Source organism: Phyllobates terribilis, unplaced genomic scaffold, assembly GCF_046119375.1.
Source record: "Phyllobates terribilis strain yellow unplaced genomic scaffold, ASM4611937v1 Scaffold_40__1_contigs__length_11209783, whole genome shotgun sequence".
Classification (NCBI taxonomy): domain Eukaryota; kingdom Metazoa; phylum Chordata; class Amphibia; order Anura; family Dendrobatidae; genus Phyllobates; species Phyllobates terribilis.
Genome location: NW_027362800.1, coordinates 6,349,910 through 6,374,153, shown reverse-complemented (window position 1 = coordinate 6,374,153; position 24,244 = coordinate 6,349,910). Strand labels below are relative to the sequence as shown.

General features: G+C 47.7%; 14 non-coding genes and 1 pseudogene across 14 annotated transcripts; all 15 read left to right on the top strand.

Moving 5' to 3' along the window:
• The first annotated feature begins 702 nt into the window (after positions 1 to 702).
• LOC141185722 (U2 spliceosomal RNA) lies at positions 703 to 896 on the top strand. The gene has a single exon (XR_012260354.1). It is a non-coding gene; the product is annotated as a U2 spliceosomal RNA (small nuclear RNA).
• A 1,121-nt stretch (positions 897 to 2,017) lies between these two features.
• LOC141188545 (U2 spliceosomal RNA) lies at positions 2,018 to 2,208 on the top strand. The gene has a single exon (XR_012262629.1). It is a non-coding gene; the product is annotated as a U2 spliceosomal RNA (small nuclear RNA).
• Positions 2,209 to 3,328: 1,120 nt separating this feature from the next.
• LOC141188544 (U2 spliceosomal RNA) lies at positions 3,329 to 3,519 on the top strand. Its single transcript, XR_012262628.1, has one exon. It is a non-coding gene; the product is annotated as a U2 spliceosomal RNA (small nuclear RNA).
• Positions 3,520 to 4,640: 1,121 nt separating this feature from the next.
• Positions 4,641 to 4,831, top strand: LOC141185239 (U2 spliceosomal RNA). Its single transcript, XR_012259920.1, has one exon. It is a non-coding gene; the product is annotated as a U2 spliceosomal RNA (small nuclear RNA).
• Positions 4,832 to 5,951: 1,120 nt separating this feature from the next.
• LOC141186036 (U2 spliceosomal RNA) lies at positions 5,952 to 6,041 on the top strand (annotated as a pseudogene).
• A 5,552-nt stretch (positions 6,042 to 11,593) lies between these two features.
• On the top strand, positions 11,594 to 11,787 carry LOC141185739 (U2 spliceosomal RNA). The gene has a single exon (XR_012260370.1). It is a non-coding gene; the product is annotated as a U2 spliceosomal RNA (small nuclear RNA).
• Positions 11,788 to 12,907: 1,120 nt separating this feature from the next.
• Positions 12,908 to 13,098, top strand: LOC141185086 (U2 spliceosomal RNA). Its single transcript, XR_012259781.1, has one exon. It is a non-coding gene; the product is annotated as a U2 spliceosomal RNA (small nuclear RNA).
• Positions 13,099 to 14,219: 1,121 nt separating this feature from the next.
• On the top strand, positions 14,220 to 14,410 carry LOC141188543 (U2 spliceosomal RNA). Its single transcript, XR_012262627.1, has one exon. It is a non-coding gene; the product is annotated as a U2 spliceosomal RNA (small nuclear RNA).
• A 1,122-nt stretch (positions 14,411 to 15,532) lies between these two features.
• Positions 15,533 to 15,723, top strand: LOC141188542 (U2 spliceosomal RNA). The gene has a single exon (XR_012262626.1). It is a non-coding gene; the product is annotated as a U2 spliceosomal RNA (small nuclear RNA).
• Positions 15,724 to 16,845: 1,122 nt separating this feature from the next.
• LOC141188540 (U2 spliceosomal RNA) lies at positions 16,846 to 17,036 on the top strand. The gene has a single exon (XR_012262624.1). It is a non-coding gene; the product is annotated as a U2 spliceosomal RNA (small nuclear RNA).
• Positions 17,037 to 18,158: 1,122 nt separating this feature from the next.
• Positions 18,159 to 18,349, top strand: LOC141188538 (U2 spliceosomal RNA). Its single transcript, XR_012262623.1, has one exon. It is a non-coding gene; the product is annotated as a U2 spliceosomal RNA (small nuclear RNA).
• Positions 18,350 to 19,469: 1,120 nt separating this feature from the next.
• On the top strand, positions 19,470 to 19,660 carry LOC141188537 (U2 spliceosomal RNA). The gene has a single exon (XR_012262622.1). It is a non-coding gene; the product is annotated as a U2 spliceosomal RNA (small nuclear RNA).
• A 1,121-nt stretch (positions 19,661 to 20,781) lies between these two features.
• LOC141184457 (U2 spliceosomal RNA) lies at positions 20,782 to 20,971 on the top strand. The gene has a single exon (XR_012259210.1). It is a non-coding gene; the product is annotated as a U2 spliceosomal RNA (small nuclear RNA).
• A 1,119-nt stretch (positions 20,972 to 22,090) lies between these two features.
• On the top strand, positions 22,091 to 22,281 carry LOC141191254 (U2 spliceosomal RNA). The gene has a single exon (XR_012265252.1). It is a non-coding gene; the product is annotated as a U2 spliceosomal RNA (small nuclear RNA).
• Positions 22,282 to 23,401: 1,120 nt separating this feature from the next.
• LOC141184456 (U2 spliceosomal RNA) lies at positions 23,402 to 23,591 on the top strand. The gene has a single exon (XR_012259209.1). It is a non-coding gene; the product is annotated as a U2 spliceosomal RNA (small nuclear RNA).
• The last annotated feature ends 653 nt before the right edge of the window (positions 23,592 to 24,244 follow it).

The window sequence follows — 24,244 nt, the reverse complement described above, 5'->3', positions numbered from 1 at the left end:
CTTGTCGTGGATGGCGATTCAGGGCGGACTGCCCGTCCGGTCATTCATGCATGCCCGGAACCTGTGCAAGACCCGGTACTGCCCAAGGTGCCCCTTCGTGGAGGAAACATCTTTGCACACTTTTTGGGACTGCGGATTTGCACAGCGCCTGTTGACTGCCCTTGAGGACGACCTGAGGAACTCTGTCCCCAGGGCGAGCCTATCGCACCATTCTGTGCTTTACGGACTCTTCCCTGGGGTTCATACCGTCGGAGCCATCCAGGAGGCTTGGCGCCTTATGAACTGCTTCAAGGATGCCGTTTGGGTCGCCAGGAACCGGCTCATCTTGAGGAGGGAGAGGATGTCCATCCAGGACTGCCGCAGGCTGATCCACAGCCTGCTCAGAGACTATTCCATCGTGGACGGTCCGGAGGACGAGGATGAGGACTAAACCCCTCCTCCCCCTCTCCCCTTATGTGTCTTGTCTTTTAATAAAGCTTCGGGCCTGTGATTTTCCCCTCCCCATCCCCTTTTTCCCAATCCCCATCCCTTATCACGGTTCGTCGTACTGTATTGATTGACATGCTTTTTCTTTCATATTGAGTGTTTTGTGTAGCATAGGGGTGTGATGTGTCTAGTTAGTGCATCGTATCCTCATGCTATGTAAATGTGATGTAGAATTCTGTGTGTACTGGGCTGCGGCACTGTACACTGTCTGTTAACTTATTTTTTGTGCTAATAAAAGATATATTCAATCAAAAAAATCTGTTCTTATCAGTTTAATATCTGATACGTCCCCTATCTGGGGACCATATATTAAATGGATTTTTAGAACAGGGAGATGGAAAAAGAGCTTGCTCTGTCCACTCCACGCATTGACCTGGTATTGCAATATCTCCAGGACCGGTGCACCCCTTCTTTAATGCAGTTTCTAAAATCAGAAAGAATTGAATTCAATGCTTTTTGTTCATTTTGCTTGTTTGTCGGATTTTGGGATGGACTCTTTGGCTTTGCTTTTCTTCTCCTCATTGGATTTTTCATGTTAAAAGTTGCAGAAGCCAGATGACAAGCTCATTTTGGTTCAACTTCAGCAACTGTGCATTGCATTGCCATGTAATGTAATGTAATGCAATGCTATCTATCTAGCTCTCCCTCTATACTTCCTTTTGGATAAACAGACATATTAGGCAAGCATTTTGGAGCTTTCACCTAAATAACTACAGGTGGTGAGATAAGCTGCACAATATAATTGACCTTTCAGTATATTGTTGCACACACACCATCTATTTAGCAAATGCCCTTGTTATCAACAGCAGCCTTTTAAACTCACCTGAGCTAACAGGTATGTGAGCTGGTTACTCTGCTGCGCTTAAAATTTCTTTTTTGGTTTGCTACAATGCCTTTTCTGAAACGTTGTCTCCCTCTGCTGGAACACTGACTTCTTTCATTTAATGCCTGCAGACTATAAAAGAGAAACCAACCCAAAAAGTTTGGTTGATTAGTCTGTGGCATTCTTTTAAACTGTTGCTTATGGCGGTCTCTGTGAGCTTCTCAGTGACATTCAGCCATCCAGGTATCCCGCCTGCAGTAGACGGAATGTGGCAATGGAACGCTGGCTGCGCGTGTCATAATAGGCTCTGAGCCTTTATATACCTGCGCACAGCAGCAGCCACCTTCAGTCTGCTGCTGGACAGCCAGCAGCAGCAGCAGCAGGAGAGGTAATTAATCAGCAACCCTCCTGCTAAGGGTAGACAGCTGCTCGTTCCACCCCCCCCCCAGCCTTAATTGGTTCTCCTCCCTTCCAACGGTGTTGAGGCGGGTGGGAACAGCCGGGGGTTGAGGGTACTGTGCTAAAAGAGGTGGAGTTATGCAGATCTAAAACGCGTGGATTGCAGCAGCAGCAAGCCGAAAAGTGCAGGCATGTGAGGGATCTAGAGGTTGACAGCATGTCTTCTTAACGGGAGTCCAGGTGGCCATCTCCACAAATGGACTTTTCAGAATCCTTGGGTGGCACCGTAGTCGGAAACCAATTCTGGTTATCGCTTCTCGGCCTTTTGGCTAAGATCAAGTGTAGTATCTGTTCTTATCAGTTTAATATCTGATACGTCCCCTATCTGGGGACCATATATTAAATGGATTTTTAGAACAGGGAGATGGAAAAAGAGCTTGCTCTGTCCACTCCACGCATTGACCTGGTATTGCAGTATCTCCAGGACCGGTGCACCCCTTCTTTAATGCAGTTTCTAAAATCAGAAAGAATTGAATTCAATGCTTTTTGTTCATTTTGCTTGTTTGTCGGATTTTGGGATGGACTCTTTGGCTTTGCTTTTCTTCTCCTCATTGGATTTTTCATGTTAAAAGTTGCAGAAGCCAGATGACAAGCTCATTTTGGTTCAACTTCAGCAACTGTGCATTGCATTGCCATGTAATGTAATGTAATGCAATGCTATCTATCTAGCTCTCCCTCTATACTTCCTTTTGGATAAACAGACATATTAGGCAAGCATTTTGGAGCTTTCACCTAAATAACTACAGGTGGTGAGATAAGCTGCACAATATAATTGACCTTTCAGTATATTGTTGCACACACACCATCTATTTAGCAAATGCCCTTGTTATCAACAGCAGCCTTTTAAACTCACCTGAGCTAACAGGTATGTGAGCTGGTTACTCTGCTGCGCTTAAAATTTCTTTTTTGGTTTGCTACAATGCCTTTTCTGAAACGTTGTCTCCCTCTGCTGGAACACTGACTTCTTTCATTTAATGCCTGCAGACTATAAAAGAGAAACCAACCCAAAAAGTTTGGTTGATTAGTCTGTGGCATTCTTTTAAACTGTTGCTTATGGCGGTCTCTGTGAGCTTCTCAGTGACATTCAGCCATCCAGGTATCCCGCCTGCAGTAGACGGAATGTGGCAATGGAACGCTGGCTGCGCGTGTCATAATAGGCTCTGAGCCTTTATATACCTGCGCACAGCAGCAGCCACCTTCAGTCTGCTGCTGGACAGCCAGCAGCAGCAGCAGCAGGAGAGGTAATTAATCAGCAACCCTCCTGCTAAGGGTAGACAGCTGCTCGTTCCACCCCCCCCCCGCCTTAATTGGTTCTCCTCCCTTCCAACGGTGTTGAGGCGGGTGGGAACAGCCGGGGGTTGAGGGTACTGTGCTAAAAGAGGTGGAGTTATGCAGATCTAAAACGCGTGGATTGCAGCAGCAGCAAGCCGAAAAGTGCAGGCATGTGAGGGATCTAGAGGTTGACAGCATGTCTTCTTAACGGGAGTCCAGGTGGCCATCTCCACAAATGGACTTTTCAGAATCCTTGGGTGGCACCGTAGTCGGAAACCAATTCTGGTTATCGCTTCTCGGCCTTTTGGCTAAGATCAAGTGTAGTATCTGTTCTTATCAGTTTAATATCTGATACGTCCCCTATCTGGGGACCATATATTAAATGGATTTTTAGAACAGGGAGATGGAAAAAGAGCTTGCTCTGTCCACTCCACGCATTGACCTGGTATTGCAGTATCTCCAGGACCGGTGCACCCCTTCTTTAATGCAGTTTCTAAAATCAGAAAGAATTGAATTCAATGCTTTTTGTTCATTTTGCTTGTTTGTCGGATTTTGGGATGGACTCTTTGGCTTTGCTTTTCTTCTCCTCATTGGATTTTTCATGTTAAAAGTTGCAGAAGCCAGATGACAAGCTCATTTTGGTTCAACTTCAGCAACTGTGCATTGCATTGCCATGTAATGTAATGTAATGCAATGCTATCTATCTAGCTCTCCCTCTATACTTCCTTTCGGATAAACAGACATATTAGGCAAGCGTTTTGGAGCTTTCACCTAAATAACTATAGGTGGTGAGATAAGCTGCACAATATAATTGACCTTTCAGTATATTATTGCACACACACCATCTATTTAGCAAATGCCCTTGTTATCAACAGCAGCCTTTTAAACTCACCTGAGCTAACAGGTATGTGAGCTGGTTACTCTGCTGCGCTTAAAATTTCTTTTTTGGTTTGCTACAATGCCTTTTCTGAAACGTTGTCTCCCTCTGCTGGAACACTGACTTCTTTCATTTAATGCCTGCAGACTATAAAAGAGAAACCAACCCAAAAAGTTTGGTTGATTAGTCTGTGGCATTCTTTTAAACTGTTGCTTATGGCGGTCTCTGTGAGCTTCTCAGTGACATTCAGCCATCCAGGTATCCCGCCTGCAGTAGACGGAATGTGGCAATGGAACGCTGGCTGCGCGTGTCATAATAGGCTCTGAGCCTTTATATACCTGCGCACAGCAGCAGCCACCTTCAGTCTGCTGCTGGACAGCCAGCAGCAGCAGCAGCAGGAGAGGTAATTAATCAGCAACCCTCCTGCTAAGGGTAGACAGCTGCTCGTTCCACCCCCCCCCCCGCCTTAATTGGTTCTCCTCCCTTCCAACGGTGTTGAGGCGGGTGGGAACAGCCGGGGGTTGAGGGTACTGTGCTAAAAGAGGTGGAGTTATGCAGATCTAAAACGCGTGGATTGCAGCAGCAGCAAGCCGAAAAGTGCAGGCATGTGAGGGATCTAGAGGTTGACAGCATGTCTTCTTAACGGGAGTCCAGGTGGCCATCTCCACAAATGGACTTTTCAGAATCCTTGGGTGGCACCGTAGTCGGAAACCAATTCTGGTTATCGCTTCTCGGCCTTTTGGCTAAGATCAAGTGTAGTATCTGTTCTTATCAGTTTAATATCTGATACGTCCCCTATCTGGGGACCATATATTAAATGGATTTTTAGAACAGGGAGATGGAAAAAGAGCTTGCTCTGTGCATTCCACGCATTGACCTGGTATTGCAGTATCTCCAGGACCGGTGCACCCCTTCTTTAATGCAGTTTCTAAAATCAGAAAGAATTGAATTCAATGCTTTTTGTTCATTTTGCTTGTTTGTCGGATTTTGGGATGGACTCTTTGGCTTTGCTTTTCTTCTCCTCATTGGATTTTTCATGTTAAAAGTTGCAGAAGCCAGATGACAAGCTCATTTTGGTTCAACTTCAGCAACTGTGCATTGCATTGCCATGTAATGTAATGTAATGCAATGCTATCTATCTAGCTCTCCCTCTATACTTCCTTTTGGATAAACAGACATATTAGGCAAGCGTTTTGGAGCTTTCACCTAAATAACTACAGGTGGTGAGATAAGCTGCACAATATAATTGACCTTTCAGTATATTGTTGCACACACACCATCTATTTAGCAAATGCCCTTGTTATCAACAGCAGCCTTTTAAACTCACCTGAGCTAACAGGTATGTGAGCTGGTTACTCTGCTGCGCTTAAAATTTCTTTTTTGGTTTGCTACAATGCCTTTTCTGAAACGTTGTCTCCCTCTGCTGGAACACTGACTTCTTTCATTTAATGCCTGCAGACTATAAAAGAGAAACCAACCCTAAAAGTTTGGTTGATTAGTCTGTGGCATTCTTTTAAACTGTTGCTTATGGCGGTCTCTGTGAGCTTCTCAGTGACATTCAGCCATCCAGGTATCCCGCCTGCAGTAGACGGAACGTGGCAATGGAACGCTGGCTGCGCGTGTCATAATAGGCTCTGAGCCTTTATATACCTGCGCACAGCAGCAGCCACCTTCAGTCTGCTGCTGGACAGCCAGCAGCAGCAGCAGCAGGAGAGGTAATTAATCAGCAACCCTCCTGCTAAGGGTAGACAGCTGCTCGTTCCACCCCCCCCCCGCCTTAATTGGTTCTCCTCCCTTCCAACGGTGTTGAGGCGGGTGGGAACAGCCGGGGGTTGAGGGTACTGTGCTAAAAGAGGTGGAGTTATGCAGATCTAAAACGCGTGGATTGCAGCAGCAGCAAGCCGAAAAGTGCAGGCATGTGAGGGATCTAGAGGTTGACAGCATGTCTTCTTAACGGGAGTCCAGGTGGCCATCTCCACAAATGGACTTTTCAGAATCCTTGGGTGGCACCGTAGTCGGAAACCAATTCTGGTTATCGCTTCTCGGCCTTTTGGCTAAGATCAAGTGTAGTATCTGTTCTTTTAAGAACACAAGAGCTATGATCTACACTTGACGAGAGCGATCGAACTCGGAAGGAGAAGAGCTTCGGAGCGCAGCTGACATCGGAGAAGGAAGGCGGATATCGGTGGGAGGAAGAAGCTCTAAAGAATCCAGAAGAAGACGAAGACTCGGAGAAGAATCGGGCTGTCCTGTGGAATCTTTGAGTAAGAAAATCATCGAGACAAAGACCTTTCGGGGAATTTGTCCAGAACACGACGGGAGAAGAATCTGCATAGCTCCACCCATTTCGGGAAGAGCTCCAGATCCAGCTCCAAGAAGTAACTGCAGGAGGAAAGCCATGGCAAGCGCTGCGAGGAAGGCCGAAAAGAAGAGCCTGGAGCAGGGGACAGCCAGGAGGGCCCAGCCAGGAGCCGATTCTGACCCCAAGGACTCTGCCTCCATGACTGGCCAGCAGAAGGGACCCCAGAAGCCCCGCCACGAAGCTCCAGCCCTGGAGCCATGGATGCGGCAGACGGTGGCCCTGAAGCTGAAGGAAGTGGATGGGAGGGTGCCGGACATGTCCTCGGACGTGTTCTGCCAGAAGATGCTGCTGGATCGAGGCTTCTCCAGGTCGGACACCCTCAGCATCCAGACCTTCTTGACGGGGATCTTCTTCGTCACCTTCGCCACTGTGAACACCTGCAGGAGGTTCTGGGAAATGGTAAGCGCAAAAGGATCGGATAATTCTTTCTCTGCCTTTACAGGTAGCTGCCCTATCCAGAGGGACGAAAGGAGGATCACGGTCTCCATGCGCAACCCGCACACCCCAGGCCAAGACATCTGTACCTTCCTGAGACGCTTCTGTTTGGTTGTGAAGGAACCCTCTCACATCCTGAATGGACTCGGCTTCTGGACAGGTAAGTGGTCGGTGACTGTTAGACTTCACAGGGACCTGGCGTACTCAGACGGACTTCGGCACCTGCCCCCGACATTCTCCCTGGGCAACTCCTACGGCCTCATCTATTACCCGGACATGCCGCGGAACTGCAGGAGATGCGGCAAGAACGGCCACGAGATGAAGGACTGCAAGGAGGATGCCTGCAGGATTTGTCGAGTGACGGGACACAGCTCGAAGGACTGCCCGAAGAAGACGTCCTGCAACCTGTGTGGGCTGGCGGCTCATCTGTACAAGGATTGCCCCAAGCGTGAGAGATCCTGGGCATCGGTGGTTGCGACGACCCCAGCTCCGGAGGACAAGGCCCCGACGACCAGGCCTGTGAAGGTCAAGGACGCGACGACCAAGGCCCCAGCGGCCAAGGCCGAGACGACCAAGGCCAAAGCGGTCAAGGAGTCGGTGGCCAAAGTCCCAGCGACGGTCCCAGCAGCTCCGAAGCAGAAGAAAAAGTCAAAGGAGGGTAAGAGTTCTGTCACCCCTCTCTCGATCCCTCCCCCTGCCACCCCCGTCCAATCCCCCCCCACCCCGGCCACCCCTGCTGAGGATTCCACTTCCTCTTCCTCCTTCCCCTACTCCTCAGCAGGTGTCCTTTCCCCTGCCCCGGCAGCCACTCTCCCTCCTCAGACCATGGTAGTGGTGGAATTAACCTTTCCTCCACCTGCCGCTATCTATTCCGAGGAGGATTTTCCCCTTCTTGTCTCCCCAGTTCCAACCCGGGGAAAGAGGAAGGTGGAGGACAGCCCTGCTACTGAATCCTCCAAAAAGAAGATTCTGGATTTCGTAGGCGAAAAGGAGGATACCCTCCCTGAGCCAGAAGAGATGGAGCACATGGTTGAGACCCTGGTGGCCGAGCCAGAAGAGGAGGAACTGGTGGTCGCCGAGATCGAGGCCGCGCTGCTTGACCAGATGGAGGAAGAGGGCCTGCTGGTGATCCCGTCACCAGCAGTCAACACCGACGAGGGACCACCCGACCGGAGTGGTAACTAAGGTGTATTGCCTGCGCTAACTTTTTCTTTTTTCCCTACATGATGGCTAATATTAACTTATTTTCCATTAATGTCAGGAGCATCAAGGACAAGTTCAGACGTCAGACTATTTATGCCTTCCTTACTTCCCAGTTGTGTGATGTTTATATGTTGCAGGAATGTTCCCTTCCCTCCTCTAGGTCCTTCAAACATCTGGCCAGGGAGTGGTCCCACGGTCCATCCTACTGGTCCGGTGGGGGTGACTGCAAGTCTGCAGGGGTCGCAATTCTGATCAGGGGGGGCGCATTCACGCTTGAGTCCGTCCAGGAGCTCATCTGCGGCAGGGCTCTTGTTGTAGATGGCAACTGGGCGGGAGAACCTGTCAGGTTCATCAACGTGTATGCGTCCCCACTGAAGAATGAGCGTTTGGAGCTTTTCCAGACCCTGCGGCTTCAGCTTGCCACCACCAGGACCTTAGTGATGGCCGGGGATTTCAACTGCCCCATCGAGGAGGATGGTCGTAGTTCTGGCACATCTGCCAAGTTGGACATCACGTCCAAGCTGCTCATCGAGATGGTAACCGAGGCCTCTCTTCAGGACGTGGTGGGCTCCATGGGGAGAGGCTCCACGAACTATTCGTGGAGCCGACCGGATGGCTCACTCCGCTCCAGGATTGACTTTGTGTTCACCTCTCGGGCAGTCAGGCAGAGTAGGCACTCGATGGTCCCCTGCTTCTTCTCCGACCACAGAGCCATTCACTTACAAGGTGTCCTCGGCGACGGTTTTCCGTCCGGCCCCGGCTCCTGGAAGCTGAATTGTGCTCTGCTGGCTCAGGATGAAGTCGTGGAGGAGCTGAGAGCAGCCTACGCAATGTGGCAGTCCTACAAGGGTAGCTTCCAAACAGTCTCTGATTGGTGGGAATATGTTAAACTTGAGTTTCGCTGTTTCTTTCAGGCCAAGGGTCGACAACAGGCGTGTGAGAAGAGGAGGGACTTCAGAGGGCTGCAGCGCGAGCTGCGGTCGCTGCAGGACCTTCTTCACTGTGGCTGGGACGTGAGGGAGGAGCTGGAGGAGACCAAGAAGAGCCTGAAAAGGCACTTTGAGGAGGAGTCCAAGCGAATCGTCTTCCGTTCCAAAGTGGAGAATCTGGAGAAGGGTGAGAAATGTAACTCATTCTTTTTCAGGAAACTTCATGCCGGTCACACGCCCCTGAACGAGCTGCGAGACGAGAGCGGAAACATGCGACGTGGGAAGGAGGACGTAATGAGGGTCGTCAGCGACTTCTACAGCGAACTCTACTCCCACAAGACTACCGACCCCGACGCTGCTGATAACTTCCTGTCAGGTATCACTAACCATCTTGATCCTGCAGGCACGGCAGCCTTGGACAAACCTCTGATGGTGGGCGAATTGCTCTCTGCCGCTAAATCCTTTAGGACCGGCAGGACCCCGGGCAGTGATGGTCTTCCAGCGGAGCTCTATGTAGCGCTGGGAGACCTCATCTGTCCGGACCTGTTGGACCTGTACGAGGAGATGGTGGTGGAGGGTAGAATGCCTCCATCTTTGAGGGAAGGAATGGTCACGATCCTGTACAAGCGGAAGGGAGAGAGTTGCGACCTGAGGAATTGGCGTCCCATCACTCTGCTCAACGTGGACTACAAGATCCTGGCCAAGACGATGGCGACACGACTTAAGACGGTCATCGGACGGATCATCCACCCGGACCGGACCTGCGGCATCCCTGGACGTCGCATCGCAGACAGCCTCGCTCTCGTGCGGGACACGGTCGAGTACATCAAGGTCCGCCGCGCACACGCGGCCCTGGTCTCCTTGGATCAGGAGAAGGCCTTCGACCGGGTTTCCCACGAGTTCATGGGCCGAGCTCTGCACCGGTTAGGTTTGGGTAACATGTTTTGTTCGTATGTCCGTTTGATGTATTTTGATATCCACAGCTCGGTGTTGGTGAAAGGCTGGAAGACTGACCCCTTCCCTGTCCTCTCTGGGGTCAGACAAGGCTGCCCTCTATCACCTCTTCTTTTTGTTTGTGTTATAGAACTCTTCGCAGAGGCTATCCGGCAGAATGGAGAGATCAGAGGGATCACCGCACCGGGTCCGGGACGACACGAGGTCAAGTGCTCGCTCTACATGGACGACGTCACCGTCTTCTGCGCTGATCGTGGTTCAGTCGACGCCCTCGTCCAGACGTGTGAGAGGTTCGGCCGGGCTTCAGGGGCCAAAGTCAACTGCAGGAAGTCGGAAGCCATGCTCTTCGGGGATTGGCAGCCGGCCTCCTCCGCCCCCTTCCCCTTCAACATTCAACCGGATTTCCTCAAGGTGCTGGGAGTCTGGTTCGGGAAGGAAGGAGCGGCCCTCAAGTCCTGGCAAGAACGCTTGGCCAAGGTGAAGCAACGGATCGGACTCTGGAGCCTCAGACACCTCACTTGTGAGGGTAAGGCACTCGTCCTGCGTAATGAGGTCCTGCCCGTCTTGCAGTACACGGCGCAGGCCTGGCCCCCACACGTCACTGTGTGCAGGGCCATTACCAGGACAGTGTTTCACTTTGTCTGGGGATCCAAGATGGACAGAGTCAGGCGGGCCGTCATGTACAAGGAGCCTCGCAAGGGTGGGAAGGGCGTTCCAGATATCCCCACCCTCCTGCGATCCTCTTTTGTGTGTGATTGTGTCCGCCGGACTTTGCAAGTCAAGAATGGCTCCGCGGGCAGGTCCATGTCTCGCTTCTTCCTGCTTCCTCTTTGGAGGCGACTCGGCTGGGACAAGTGGGACAGCTCCTTCCCCTACAACTGGACGATGCCATGGTTCTACGGAGACGTCGTTCGATTTGTGGGGGAACATCAACTGGAGGGACTCAAGCCCGACTTGTGGAAGCCCAAAACTATCCACAAGCTCATCAGAGCCAAGGATGACGTGGAGAACATCACAGGACTTCACCAGGACACGCTGGAGACTGTGTGGACAAATGTGTCGTCTGACAGGCTGACCAACGGGCACAAGGACTTGTCGTGGATGGCTATTCAGGGCGGACTGCCCGTCCGGCCATTCATGCATGCCCGGAACCTGTGCAAGACCCGGTACTGCCCAAGGTGCCCCTTCGTGGAGGAAACATCTTTGCACACTTTTTGGGACTGCGGATTTGCACAGCGCCTGTTGACTGCCCTTGAGGACGACCTGAGGAACTCTGTCCCCAGGGCGAGCCTATCGCACCATTCTGTGCTTTACGGACTCTTCCCTGGGGTTCATACCGTCGGAGCCATCCAGGAGGCTTGGCGCCTTATGAACTGCTTCAAGGATGCCGTTTGGGTCGCCAGGAACCGGCTCATCTTGAGGAGGGAGAGGATGTCCATCCAGGACTGCCGCAGGCTGATCCACAGCCTGCTCAGAGACTATTCCATCGTGGACGGTCCGGAGGACGAGGATGAGGACTAAACCCCTCCTCCCCCTCTCCCCTTATGTGTCTTGTCTTTTAATAAAGCTTCGGGCCTGTGATTTTCCCCTCCCCATCCCCTTTTTCCCAATCCCCATCCCTTATCACGGTTCGTCGTACTGTATTGATTGACATGCTTTTTCTTTCATATTGAGTGTTTTGTGTAGCATAGGGGTGTGATGTGTTTAGTTAGTGCGTCGTATCCTCATGCTATGTAAATGTGATGTAGAATTCTGTGTGTACTGGGCTGCGGCACTGTACACTGTCTGTTAACTTATTTTTTGTGCTAATAAAAGATATATTCAATCAAAAAAATCTGTTCTTATCAGTTTAATATCTGATACGTCCCCTTTCTGGGGACCATATATTAAATGGATTTTTAGAACAGGGAGATGGAAAAAGAGCTTGCTCTGTCCACTCCACGCATTGACCTGGTATTGCAGTATCTCCAGGACCGGTGCACCCCTTCTTTAATGCAGTTTCTAAAATCAGAAAGAATTGAATTCAATGCTTTTTGTTCATTTTGCTTGTTTGTCGGATTTTGGGATGGACTCTTTGGCTTTGCTTTTCTTCTCCTCATTGGATTTTTCATGTTAAAAGTTGCAGAAGCCAGATGACAAGCTCATTTTGGTTCAACTTCAGCAACTGTGCATTGCATTGCCATGTAATGTAATGTAATGCAATGCTATCTATCTAGCTCTCCCTCTATACTTCCTTTTGGATAAACAGACATATTAGGCAAGCATTTTGGAGCTTTCACCTAAATAACTACAGGTGGTGAGATAAGCTGCACAATATAATTGACCTTTCAGTATATTGTTGCACACACACCATCTATTTAGCAAATGCCCTTGTTATCAACAGCAGCCTTTTAAACTCACCTGAGCTAACAGGTATGTGAGCTGGTTACTCTGCTGCGCTTAAAATTTCTTTTTTGGTTTGCTACAATGCCTTTTCTGAAACGTTGTCTCCCTCTGCTGGAACACTGACTTCTTTCATTTAATGCCTGCAGACTATAAAAGAGAAACCAACCCAAAAAGTTTGGTTGATTAGTCTGTGGCATTCTTTTAAACTGTTGCTTATGGCGGTCTCTGTGAGCTTCTCAGTGACATTCAGCCATCCAGGTATCCCGCCTGCAGTAGACGGAATGTGGCAATGGAACGCTGGCTGCGCGTGTCATAATAGGCTCTGAGCCTTTATATACCTGCGCACAGCAGCAGCCACCTTCAGTCTGCTGCTGGACAGCCAGCAGCAGCAGCAGCAGGAGAGGTAATTAATCAGCAACCCTCCTGCTAAGGGTAGACAGCTGCTCGTTCCACCCCCCCCCCGCCTTAATTGGTTCTCCTCCCTTCCAACGGTGTTGAGGCGGGTGGGAACAGCCGGGGGTTGAGGGTACTGTGCTAAAAGAGGTGGAGTTATGCAGATCTAAAACGCGTGGATTGCAGCAGCAGCAAGCCGAAAAGTGCAGGCATGTGAGGGATCTAGAGGTTGACAGCATGTCTTCTTAACGGGAGTCCAGGTGGCCATCTCCACAAATGGACTTTTCAGAATCCTTGGGTGGCACCGTAGTCGGAAACCAATTCTGGTTATCGCTTCTCGGCCTTTTGGCTAAGATCAAGTGTAGTATCGGTTCTTATCAGTTTAATATCTGATACGTCCCCTATCTGGGGACCATATATTAAATGGATTTTTAGAACAGGGAGATGGAAAAAGAGCTTGCTCTGTCCACTCCACGCATTGACCTGGTATTGCAGTATCTCCAGGACCGATGCACCCCTTCTTTAATGCAGTTTCTAAAATCAGAAAGAATTGAATTCAATGCTTTTTGTTCATTTTGCTTGTTTGTCGGATTTTGGGATGGACTCTTTGGCTTTGCTTTTCTTCTCCTCATTGGATTTTTCATGTTAAAAGTTGCAGAAGCCAGATGACAAGCTCATTTTGGTTCAACTTCAGCAACTGTGCATTGCATTGCCATGTAATGTAATGTAATGCAATGCTATCTATCTAGCTCTCCCTCTATACTTCCTTTTGGATAAACAGACATATTAGGCAAGCATTTTGGAGCTTTCACCTAAATAACTACAGGTGGTGAGATAAGCTGCACAATATAATTGACCTTTCAGTATATTGTTGCACACACACCATCTATTTAGCAAATGCCCTTGTTATCAACAGCAGCCTTTTAAACTCACCTGAGCTAACAGGTATGTGAGCTGGTTACTCTGCTGCGCTTAAAATTTCTTTTTTGGTTTGCTACAATGCCTTTTCTGAAACGTTGTCTCCCTCTGCTGGAACACTGACTTCTTTCATTTAATGCCTGCAGACTATAAAAGAGAAACCAACCCAAAAAGTTTGGTTGATTAGTCTGTGGCATTCTTTTAAACTGTTGCTTATGGCGGTCTCTGTAAGCTTCTCAGTGACATTCAGCCATCCAGGTATCCCGCCTGCAGTAGACGGAATGTGGCAATGGAACGCTGGCTGCGCGTGTCATAATAGGCTCTGAGCCTTTATATACCTGCGCACAGCAGCAGCCACCTTCAGTCTGCTGCTGGACAGCCAGCAGCAGCAGCAGCAGGAGAGGTAATTAATCAGCAACCCTCCTGCTAAGGGTAGACAGCTGCTCATTCCACCCCCCCCCCCGCCTTAATTGGTTCTCCTCCCTTCCAACGGTGTTGAGGCGGGTGGGAACAGCCGGGGGTTGAGGGTACTGTGCTAAAAGAGGTGGAGTTATGCAGATCTAAAACGCGTGGATTGCAGCAGCAGCAAGCCGAAAAGTGCAGGCATGTGAGGGATCTAGAGGTTGACAGCATGTCTTCTTAACGGGAGTCCAGGTGGCCATCTCCACAAATGGACTTTTCAGAATCCTTGGGTGGCACCGTAGTCGGAAACCAATTCTGGTTATCGCTTCTCGGCCTTTTGGCTAAGATCAAGTGTAGTATCTGTTCTTATCAGTTTAATATCTGATACGTCCCCTATCTGGGGACCATATATTAAATGGATTTTTAGAACAGGGAGATGGAAAAAGAGCTTGCTCTGTCCACTCCACGCATTGACCTGGTATTGCAGTATCTCCAGGACCGGTGCACCCCTTCTTTAATGCAGTTTCTAAAATCAGAAAGAATTGAATTCAATGCTTTTTGTTCATTTTGCTTGTTTGTCGGATTTTGGGATGGACTCTTTGGCTTTGCTTTTCTTCTCCTCATTGGATTTTTCATGTTAAAAGTTGCAGAAGCCAGATGACAAGCTCATTTTGGTTCAACTTCAGCAACTGTGCATTGCATTGCCATGTAATGTAATGTAATGCAATGCTATCTATCTAGCTCTCCCTCTATACTTCCTTTTGGATAAACAGACATATTAGGCAAGCATTTTGGAGCTTTCACCTAAATAACTACAGGTGGTGAGATAAGCTGCACAATATAATTGACCTTTCAGTATATTGTTGCACACACACCATCTATTTAGCAAATGCCCTTGTTATCAACAGCAGCCTTTTAAACTCACCTGAGCTAACAGGTATGTGAGCTGGTTACTCTGCTGCGCTTAAAATTTCTTTTTTGGTTTGCTACAATGCCTTTTCTGAAACGTTGTCTCCCTCTGCTGGAACACTGACTTCTTTCATTTAATGCCTGCAGACTATAAAAGAGAAACCAACCCAAAAAGTTTGGTTGATTAGTCTGTGGCATTCTTTTAAACTGTTGCTTATGGCGGTCTGTGTGAGCTTCTCAGTGACATTTAGCCATCCAGGTATCCCGCCTGCAGTAGACGGAATGTGGCAATGGAACGCTGGCTGCGCGTGTCATAATAGGCTCTGAGCCTTTATATACCTGCGCACAGCAGCAGCCACCTTCAGTCTGCTGCTGGACAGCCAGCAGCAGCAGCAGCAGGAGAGGTAATTAATCAGCAACCCTCCTGCTAAGGGTAGACAGCTGCTCGTTCCACCCCCCCCCCCAGCCTTAATTGGTTCTCCTCCCTTCCAACGGTGTTGAGGCGGGTGGGAACAGCCGGGGGTTGAGGGTACTGTGCTAAAAGAGGTGGAGTTATGCAGATCTAAAATGCGTGGATTGCAGCAGCAGCAAGCCGAAAAGTGCAGGCATGTGAGGGATCTAGAGGTTGACAGCATGTCTTCTTAACGGGAGTCCAGGTGGCCATCTCCACAAATGGACTTTTCAGAATCCTTGGGTGGCACCGTAGTCGGAAACCAATTCTGGTTATCGCTTCTCGGCCTTTTGGCTAAGATCAAGTGTAGTATCTGTTCTTATCAGTTTAATATCTGATACGTCCCCTATCTGGGGACCATATATTAAATGGATTTTTAGAACAGGGAGATGGAAAAAGAGCTTGCTCTGTCCACTCCACGCATTGACCTGGTATTGCAGTATCTCCAGGACCGGTGCACCCCTTCTTTAATGCAGTTTCTAAAATCAGAAAGAATTGAATTCAATGCTTTTTGTTCATTTTGCTTGTTTGTCGGATTTTGGGATGGACTCTTTGGCTTTGCTTTTCTTCTCCTCATTGGATTTTTCATGTTAAAAGTTGCAGAAGCCAGATGACAAGCTCATTTTGGTTCAACTTCAGCAACTGTGCATTGCATTGCCATGTAATGTAATGTAATGCAATGCTATCTATCTAGCTCTCCCTCTATACTTCCTTTTGGATAAACAGACATATTAGGCAAGCATTTTGGAGCTTTCACCTAAATAACTACAGGTGGTGAGATAAGCTGCACAATATAATTGACCTTTCAGTATATTGTTGCACACACACCATCTATTTAGCAAATGCCCTTGTTATCAACAGCAGCCTTTTAAACTCACCTGAGCTAACAGGTATGTGAGCTGGTTACTCTGCTGCGCTTAAAATTTCTTTTTTGGTTTGCTACAATGCCTTTTCTGAAACGTTGTCTCCCTCTGCTGGAACACTGACTTCTTTCATTTAATGCCTGCAGACTATAAAAGAGAAACCAACCCAAAAAGTTTGGTTGATTAGTCTGTGGCATTCTTTTAAACTGTTGCTTATGGCGGTCTCTGTGAGCTTCACAGTGACATTCAGCCATCCAGGTATCCCGCCTGCAGTAGACGGAATGTGGCAATGGAACGCTGGCTGCGCGTGTCATAATAGGCTCTGAGCCTTTATATACCTGCGCACAGCAGCAGCCACCTTCAGTCTGCTGCTGGACAGCCAGCAGCAGCAGCAGCAGGAGAGGTAATTAATCAGCAACCCTCCTGCTAAGGGTAGACAGCTGCTCGTTCCACCCCCCCCCCCCGCCTTAATTGGTTCTCCTCCCTTCCAACGGTGTTGAGGCGGGTGGGAACAGCCGGGGGTTGAGGGTACTGTGCTAAAAGAGGTGGAGTTATGCAGATCTAAAACGCGTGGATTGCAGCAGCAGCAAGCTGAAAAGTGCAGGCATGTGAGGGATCTAGAGGTTGACAGCATGTCTTCTTAACGGGAGTCCAGGTGGCCATCTCCACAAATGGACTTTTCAGAATCCTTGGGTGGCACCGTAGTCGGAAACCAATTCTGGTTATCGCTTCTCGGCCTTTTGGCTAAGATCAAGTGTAGTATCTGTTCTTATCAGTTTAATATCTGATACGTCCCCTATCTGGGGACCATATATTAAATGGATTTTTAGAACAGGGAGATGGAAAAAGAGCTTGCTCTGTCCACTCCACGCATTGACCTGGTATTGCAGTATCTCCAGGACCGGTGCACCCCTTCTTTAATGCAGTTTCTAAAATCAGAAAGAATTGAATTCAATGCTTTTTGTTCATTTTGCTTGTTTGTCGGATTTTGGGATGGACTCTTTGGCTTTGCTTTTCTTCTCCTCATTGGATTTTTCATGTTAAAAGTTGCAGAAGCCAGATGACAAGCTCATTTTGGTTCAACTTCAGCAACTGTGCATTGCATTGCCATGTAATGTAATGTAATGCAATGCTATCTATCTAGCTCTCCCTCTATACTTCCTTTTGGATAAACAGACATATTAGGCAAGCATTTTGGAGCTTTCACCTAAATAACTACAGGTGGTGAGATAAGCTGCACAATATAATTGACCTTTCAGTATATTGTTGCACACACACCATCTATTTAGCAAATGCCCTTGTTATCAACAGCAGCCTTTTAAACTCACCTGAGCTAACAGGTATGTGAGCTGGTTACTCTGCTGCGCTTAAAATTTCTTTTTTGGTTTGCTACAATGCCTTTTCTGAAACGTTGTCTCCCTCTGCTGGAACACTGACTTCTTTCATTTAATGCCTGCAGACTATGAAAGAGAAACCAACCCAAAAAGTTTGGTTGATTAGTCTGTGGCATTCTTTTAAACTGTTGCTTATGGCGGTCTCTGTGAGCTTCTCAGTGACATTCAGCCATCCAGGTATCCCGCCTGCAGTAGACGGAATGTGGCAATGGAACGCTGGCTGCGCGTGTCATAATAGGCTCTGAGCCTTTATATACCTGCGCACAGCAGCAGCCACCTTCAGTCTGCTGCTGGACAGCCAGCAGCAGCAGCAGCAGGAGAGGTAATTAATCAGCAACCCTCCTGCTAAGGGTAGACAGCTGCTCGTTCCACCCCCCCCCCCCGCCTTAATTGGTTCTCCTCCCTTCCAACGGTGTTGAGGCGGGTGGGAACAGCCGGGGGTTGAGGGTACTGTGCTAAAAGAGGTGGAGTTATGCAGATCTAAAACGCGTGGATTGCAGCAGCAGCAAGCTGAAAAGTGCAGGCATGTGAGGGATCTAGAGGTTGACAGCATGTCTTCTTAACGGGAGTCCAGGTGGCCATCTCCACAAATGGACTTTTCAGAATCCTTGGGTGGCACCGTAGTCGGAAACCAATTCTGGTTATCGCTTCTCGGCCTTTTGGCTAAGATCAAGTGTAGTATCTGTTCTTATCAGTTTAATATCTGATACGTCCCCTATCTGGGGACCATATATTAAATGGATTTTTAGAACAGGGAGATGGAAAAAGAGCTTGCTCTGTCCACTCCACGCATTGACCTGGTATTGCAGTATCTCCAGGACCGGTGCACCCCTTCTTTAATGCAGTTTCTAAAATCAGAAAGAATTGAATTCAATGCTTTTTGTTCATTTTGCTTGTTTGTCGGATTTTGGGATGGACTCTTTGGCTTTGCTTTTCTTCTCCTCATTGGATTTTTCATGTTAAAAGTTGCAGAAGCCAGATGACAAGCTCATTTTGGTTCAACTTCAGCAACTGTGCATTGCATTGCCATGTAATGTAATGTAATGCAATGCTATCTATCTAGCTCTCCCTCTATACTTCCTTTTGGATAAACAGACATATTAGGCAAGCATTTTGGAGCTTTCACCTAAATAACTACAGGTGGTGAGATAAGCTGCACAATATAATTGACCTTTCAGTATATTGTTGCACACACACCATCTATTTAGCAAATGCCCTTGTTATCAACAGCAGCCTTTTAAACTCACCTGAGCTAACAGGTATGTGAGCTGGTTACTCTGCTGCGCTTAAAATTTCTTTTTTGGTTTGCTACAATGCCTTTTCTGAAACGTTGTCTCCCTCTGCTGGAACACTGACTTCTTTCATTTAATGCCTGCAGACTATAAAAGAGAAACCAACCCAAAAAGTTTGGTTGATTAGTCTGTGGCATTCTTTTAAACTGTTGCTTATGGCGGTCTCTGTGAGCTTCTCAGTGACATTCAGCCATCCAGGTATCCCGCCTGCAGTAGACGGAATGTGGCAATGGAACGCTGGCTGCGCGTGTCATAATAGGCTCTGAGCCTTTATATACCTGCGCACAGCAGCAGCCACCTTCAGTCTGCTGCTGGACAGCCAGCAGCAGCAGCAGCAGGAGAGGTAATTAATCAGCAACCCTCCTGCTAAGGGTAGACAGCTGCTCGTTCCACCCCCCCCCCGCCTTAATTGGTTCTCCTCCCTTCCAACGGTGTTGAGGCGGGTGGGAACAGCCGGGGGTTGAGGGTACTGTGCTAAAAGAGGTGGAGTTATGCAGATCTAAAACGCGTGGATTGCAGCAGCAGCAAGCCGAAAAGTGCAGGCATGTGAGGGATCTAGAGGTTGACAGCATGTCTTCTTAACGGGAGTCCAGGTGGCCATCTCCACAAATGGACTTTTCAGAATCCTTGGGTGGCACCGTAGTCGGAAACCAATTCTGGTTATCGCTTCTCGGCCTTTTGGCTAAGATCAAGTGTAGTATCTGTTCTTATCAGTTTAATATCTGATACGTCCCCTATCTGGGGACCATATATTAAATGGATTTTTAGAACAGGGAGATGGAAAAAGAGCTTGCTCTGTCCACTCCACGCATTGACCTGGTATTGCAGTATCTCCAGGACCGGTGCACCCCTTCTTTAATGCAGCTTCTAAAATCAGAAAGAATTGAATTCAATGCTTTTTGTTCATTTTGCTTGTTTGTCGGATTTTGGGATGGACTCTTTGGCTTTGCTTTTCTTCTCCTCATTGGATTTTTCATGTTAAAAGTTGCAGAAGCCAGATGACAAGCTCATTTTGGTTCAACTTCAGCAACTGTGCATTGCATTGCCATGTAATGTAATGTAATGCAATGCTATCTATCTAGCTCTCCCTCTAAACTTCCTTTTGGATAAACAGACATATTAGGCAAGCATTTTGGAGCTTTCACCTAAATAACTACAGGTGGTGAGATAAGCTGCACAATATAATTGACCTTTCAGTATATTGTTGCACACACACCATCTATTTAGCAAATGCCCTTGTTATCAACAGCAGCCTTTTAAACTCACCTGAGCTAACAGGTATGTGAGCTGGTTACTCTGCTGCGCTTAAAATTTCTTTTTTGGTTTGCTACAATGCCTTTTCTGAAACGTTGTCTCCCTCTGCTGGAACACTGACTTCTTTCATTTAATGCCTGCAGACTATAAAAGAGAAACCAACCCAAAAAGTTTGGTTGATTAGTCTGTGGCATTCTTTTAAACTGTTGCTTATGGCGGTCTCTGTGAGCTTCTCAGTGACATTCAGCCATCCAGGTATCCCGCCTGCAGTAGATGGAATGTAGCAATGGAACGCTGGCTGCGCGTGTCATAATAGGCTCTGAGCCTTTATATACCTGCGCACAGCAGCAGCCACCTTCAGTCTGCTGCTGGACAGCCAGCAGCAGCAGCAGCAGGAGAGGTAATTAATCAGCAACCCTCCTGCTAAGGGTAGACAGCTGCTCGTTCCACCCCCCCCCCCGCCTTAATTGGTTCTCCTCCCTTCCAACGGTGTTGAGGCGGGTGGGAACAGCCGGGGGTTGAGGGTACTGTGCTAAAAGAGGTGGAGTTATGCAGATCTAAAACGCGTGGATTGCAGCAGCAGCAAGCCGAAAAGTGCAGGCATGTGAGGGATCTAGAGGTTGACAGCATGTCTTCTTAACGGGAGTCCAGGTGGCCATCTCCACAAATGGACTTTTCAGAATCCTTGGGTGGCACCGTAGTCGGAAACCAATTCTGGTTATCGCTTCTCGGCCTTTTGGCTAAGATCAAGTGTAGTATCTGTTCTTATCAGTTTAATATCTGATACGTCCCCTATCTGGGGACATATATTAAATGGATTTTTAGAACAGGGAGATGGAAAAAGAGCTTGCTCTGTCCACTCCACGCATTGACCTGGTATTGCAGTATCTCCAGGACCGGTGCACCCCTTCTTTAATGCAGTTTCTAAAATCAGAAAGAATTGAATTCAATGCTTTTTGTTCATTTTGCTTGTTTGTCGGATTTTGGGATGGACTCTTTGGCTTTGCTTTTCTTCTCCTCATTGGATTTTTCATGTTAAAAGTTGCAGAAGCCAGATGACAAGCTCATTTTGGTTCAACTTCAGCAACTGTGCATTGCATTGCCATGTAATGTAATGTAATGCAATGCTATCTATCTAGCTCTCCCTCTATACTTCCTTTTGGATAAACAGACATATTAGGCAAGCATTTTGGAGCTTTCACCTAAATAACTACAGGTGGTGAGATAAGCTGCACAATATAATTGACCTATCAGTATATTGTTGCACACACACCATCTATTTAGCAAATGCCCTTGTTATCAACAGCAGCCTTTTAAACTCACCTGAGCTAACAGGTATGTGAGCTGGTTACTCTGCTGCGCTTAAAATTTCTTTTTTGGTTTGCTACAATGCCTTTTCTGAAACGTTGTCTCCCTCTGCTGGAACACTGACTTCTTTCATTTAATGCCTGCAGACTATAAAAGAGAAACCAACCCAAAAAGTTTGGTTGATTAGTCTGTGGCATTCTTTTAAACTGTTGCTTATGGCGGTCTCTGTGAGCTTCTCAGTGACATTCAGCCATCCAGGTATCCCGCCTGCAGTAGACGGAATGTGGCAATGGAACGCTGGCTGCGCGTGTCATAATAGGCTCTGAGCCTTTATATACCTGCGCACAGCAGCAGCCACCTTCAGTCTGCTGCTGGACAGCCAGCAGCAGCAGCAGCAGGAGAGGTAATTAATCAGCAACCCTCCTGCTAAGGGTAGACAGCTGCTCGTTCCACCCCCCCCCGCCTTAATTGGTTCTCCTCCCTTCCAACGGTGTTGAGGCGGGTGGGAACAGCCGGGGGTTGAGGGTACTGTGCTAAAAGAGGTGGAGTTATGCAGATCTAAAACGCGTGGATTGCAGCAGCAGCAAGCCGAAAAGTGCAGGCATGTGAGGGATCTAGAGGTTGACAGCATGTCTTCTTATCGGGAGTCCAGGTGGCCATCTCCACAAATGGACTTTTCAGAATCCTTGGGTGGCACCGTAGTCGGAAACCAATTCTGGTTATCGCTTCTCGGCCTTTTGGCTAAGATCAAGTGTAGTATCTGTTCTTATCAGTTTAATATCTGATACGTCCCCTATCTGGGGACCATATATTAAATGGATTTTTAGAACCGGGAGATGGAAAAAGAGCTTGCTCTGTCCACTCCACGCATTGACCTGGTATTGCAGTATCTCCAGGACCGGTGCACCCCTTCTTTAATGCAGTTTCTAAAATCAGAAAGAATTGAATTCAATGCTTTTTGTTCATTTTGCTTGTTTGTCGGATTTTGGGATGGACTCTTTGGCTTTGCTTTTCTTCTCCTCATTGGATTTTTCATGTTAAAAGTTGCAGAAGCCAGATGACAAGCTCATTTTGGTTCAACTTCAGCAACTGTGCATTGCATTGCCATGTAATGTAATGTAATGCAATGCTATCTATCTAGCTCTCCCTCTAAACTTCCTTTTGGATAAACAGACATATTAGGCAAGCATTTTGGAGCTTTCACCTAAATAACTACAGGTGGTGAGATAAGCTGCACAATATAATTGACCTTTCAGTATATTGTTGCACACACACCATCTATTTAGCAAATGCCCTTGTTATCAACAGCAGCCTTTTAAACTCACCTGAGCTAACAGGTATGTGAGCTGGTTACTCTGCTGCGCTTAAAATTTCTTTTTTGGTTTGCTACAATGCCTTTTCTGAAACGTTGTCTCCCTCTGCTGGAACACTGACTTCTTTCATTTAATGCCTGCAGACTATAAAAGAGAAACCAACCCAAAAAGTTTGGTTGATTAGTCTGTGGCATTCTTTTAAACTGTTGCTTATGGCGGTCTCTGTGAGCTTCTCAGTGACATTCAGCCATCCAGGTATCCCGCCTGCAGTAGATGGAATGTGGCAATGGAACGCTGGCTGCGCGTGTCATAATAGGCTCTGAGCCTTTATATACCTGCGCACAGCAGCAGCCACCTTCAGTCTGCTGCTGGACAGCCAGCAGCAGCAGCAGCAGGAGAGGTAATTAATCAGCAACCCTCCTGCTAAGGGTAGACAGCTGCTCGTTCCACCCCCCCCCCGCCTTAATTGGTTCTCCTCCCTTCCAACGGTGTTGAGGCGGGTGGGAACAGCCGGGGGTTGAGGGTACTGTGCTAAAAGAGGTGGAGTTATGCAGATCTAAAACGCGTGGATTGCAGCAGCAGCAAGCCGAAAAGTGCAGGCATGTGAGGGATCTAGAGGTTGACAGCATGTCTTCTTAACGGGAGTCCAGGTGGCCATCTCCACAAATGGACTTTTCAGAATCCTTGGGTGGCACCGTAGTCGGAAACCAATTCTGGTTATCGCTTCTCGGCCTTTTGGCTAAGATCAAGTGTAGTATCTGTTCTTATCAGTTTAATATCTGATACGTCCCCTATCTGGGGACATATATTAAATGGATTTTTAGAACAGGGAGATGGAAAAAGAGCTTGCTCTGTCCACTCCACGCATTGACCTGGTATTGCAGTATCTCCAGGACCGGTGCACCCCTTCTTTAATGCAGTTTCTAAAATCAGAAAGAATTGAATTCAATGCTTTTTGTTCATTTTGCTTGTTTGTCGGATTTTGGGATGGACTCTTTGGCTTTGCTTTTCTTCTCCTCATTGGATTTTTCATGTTAAAAGTTGCAGAAGCCAGATGACAAGCTTATTTTGGTTCAACTTCAGCAACTGTGCATTGCATTGCCATGTAATGTAATGTAATGCAATGCTATCTATCTAGCTCTCCCTCTATACTTCCTTTTGGATAAACAGACATATTAGGCAAGCATTTTGGAGCTTTCACCTAAATAACTACAGGTGGTGAGATAAGCTGCACAATATAATTGACCTTTCAGTATATTGTTGCACACACACCATCTATTTAGCAAATGCCCTTGTTATCAACAGCAGCCTTTTAAACTCACCTGAGCTAACAGGTATGTGAGCTGGTTACTCTGCTGCGCTTAAAATTTCTTTTTTGGTTTGCTACAATGCCTTTTCTGAAACGTTGTCTCCCTCTGCTGGAACACTGACTTCTTTCATTTAATGCCTGCAGACTATAAAAGAGAAACCAACCCAAAAAGTTTGGTTGATTAGTCTGTGGCATTCTTTTAAACTGTTGCTTATGGCGGTCTCTGTGAGCTTCTCAGTGACATTCAGCCATC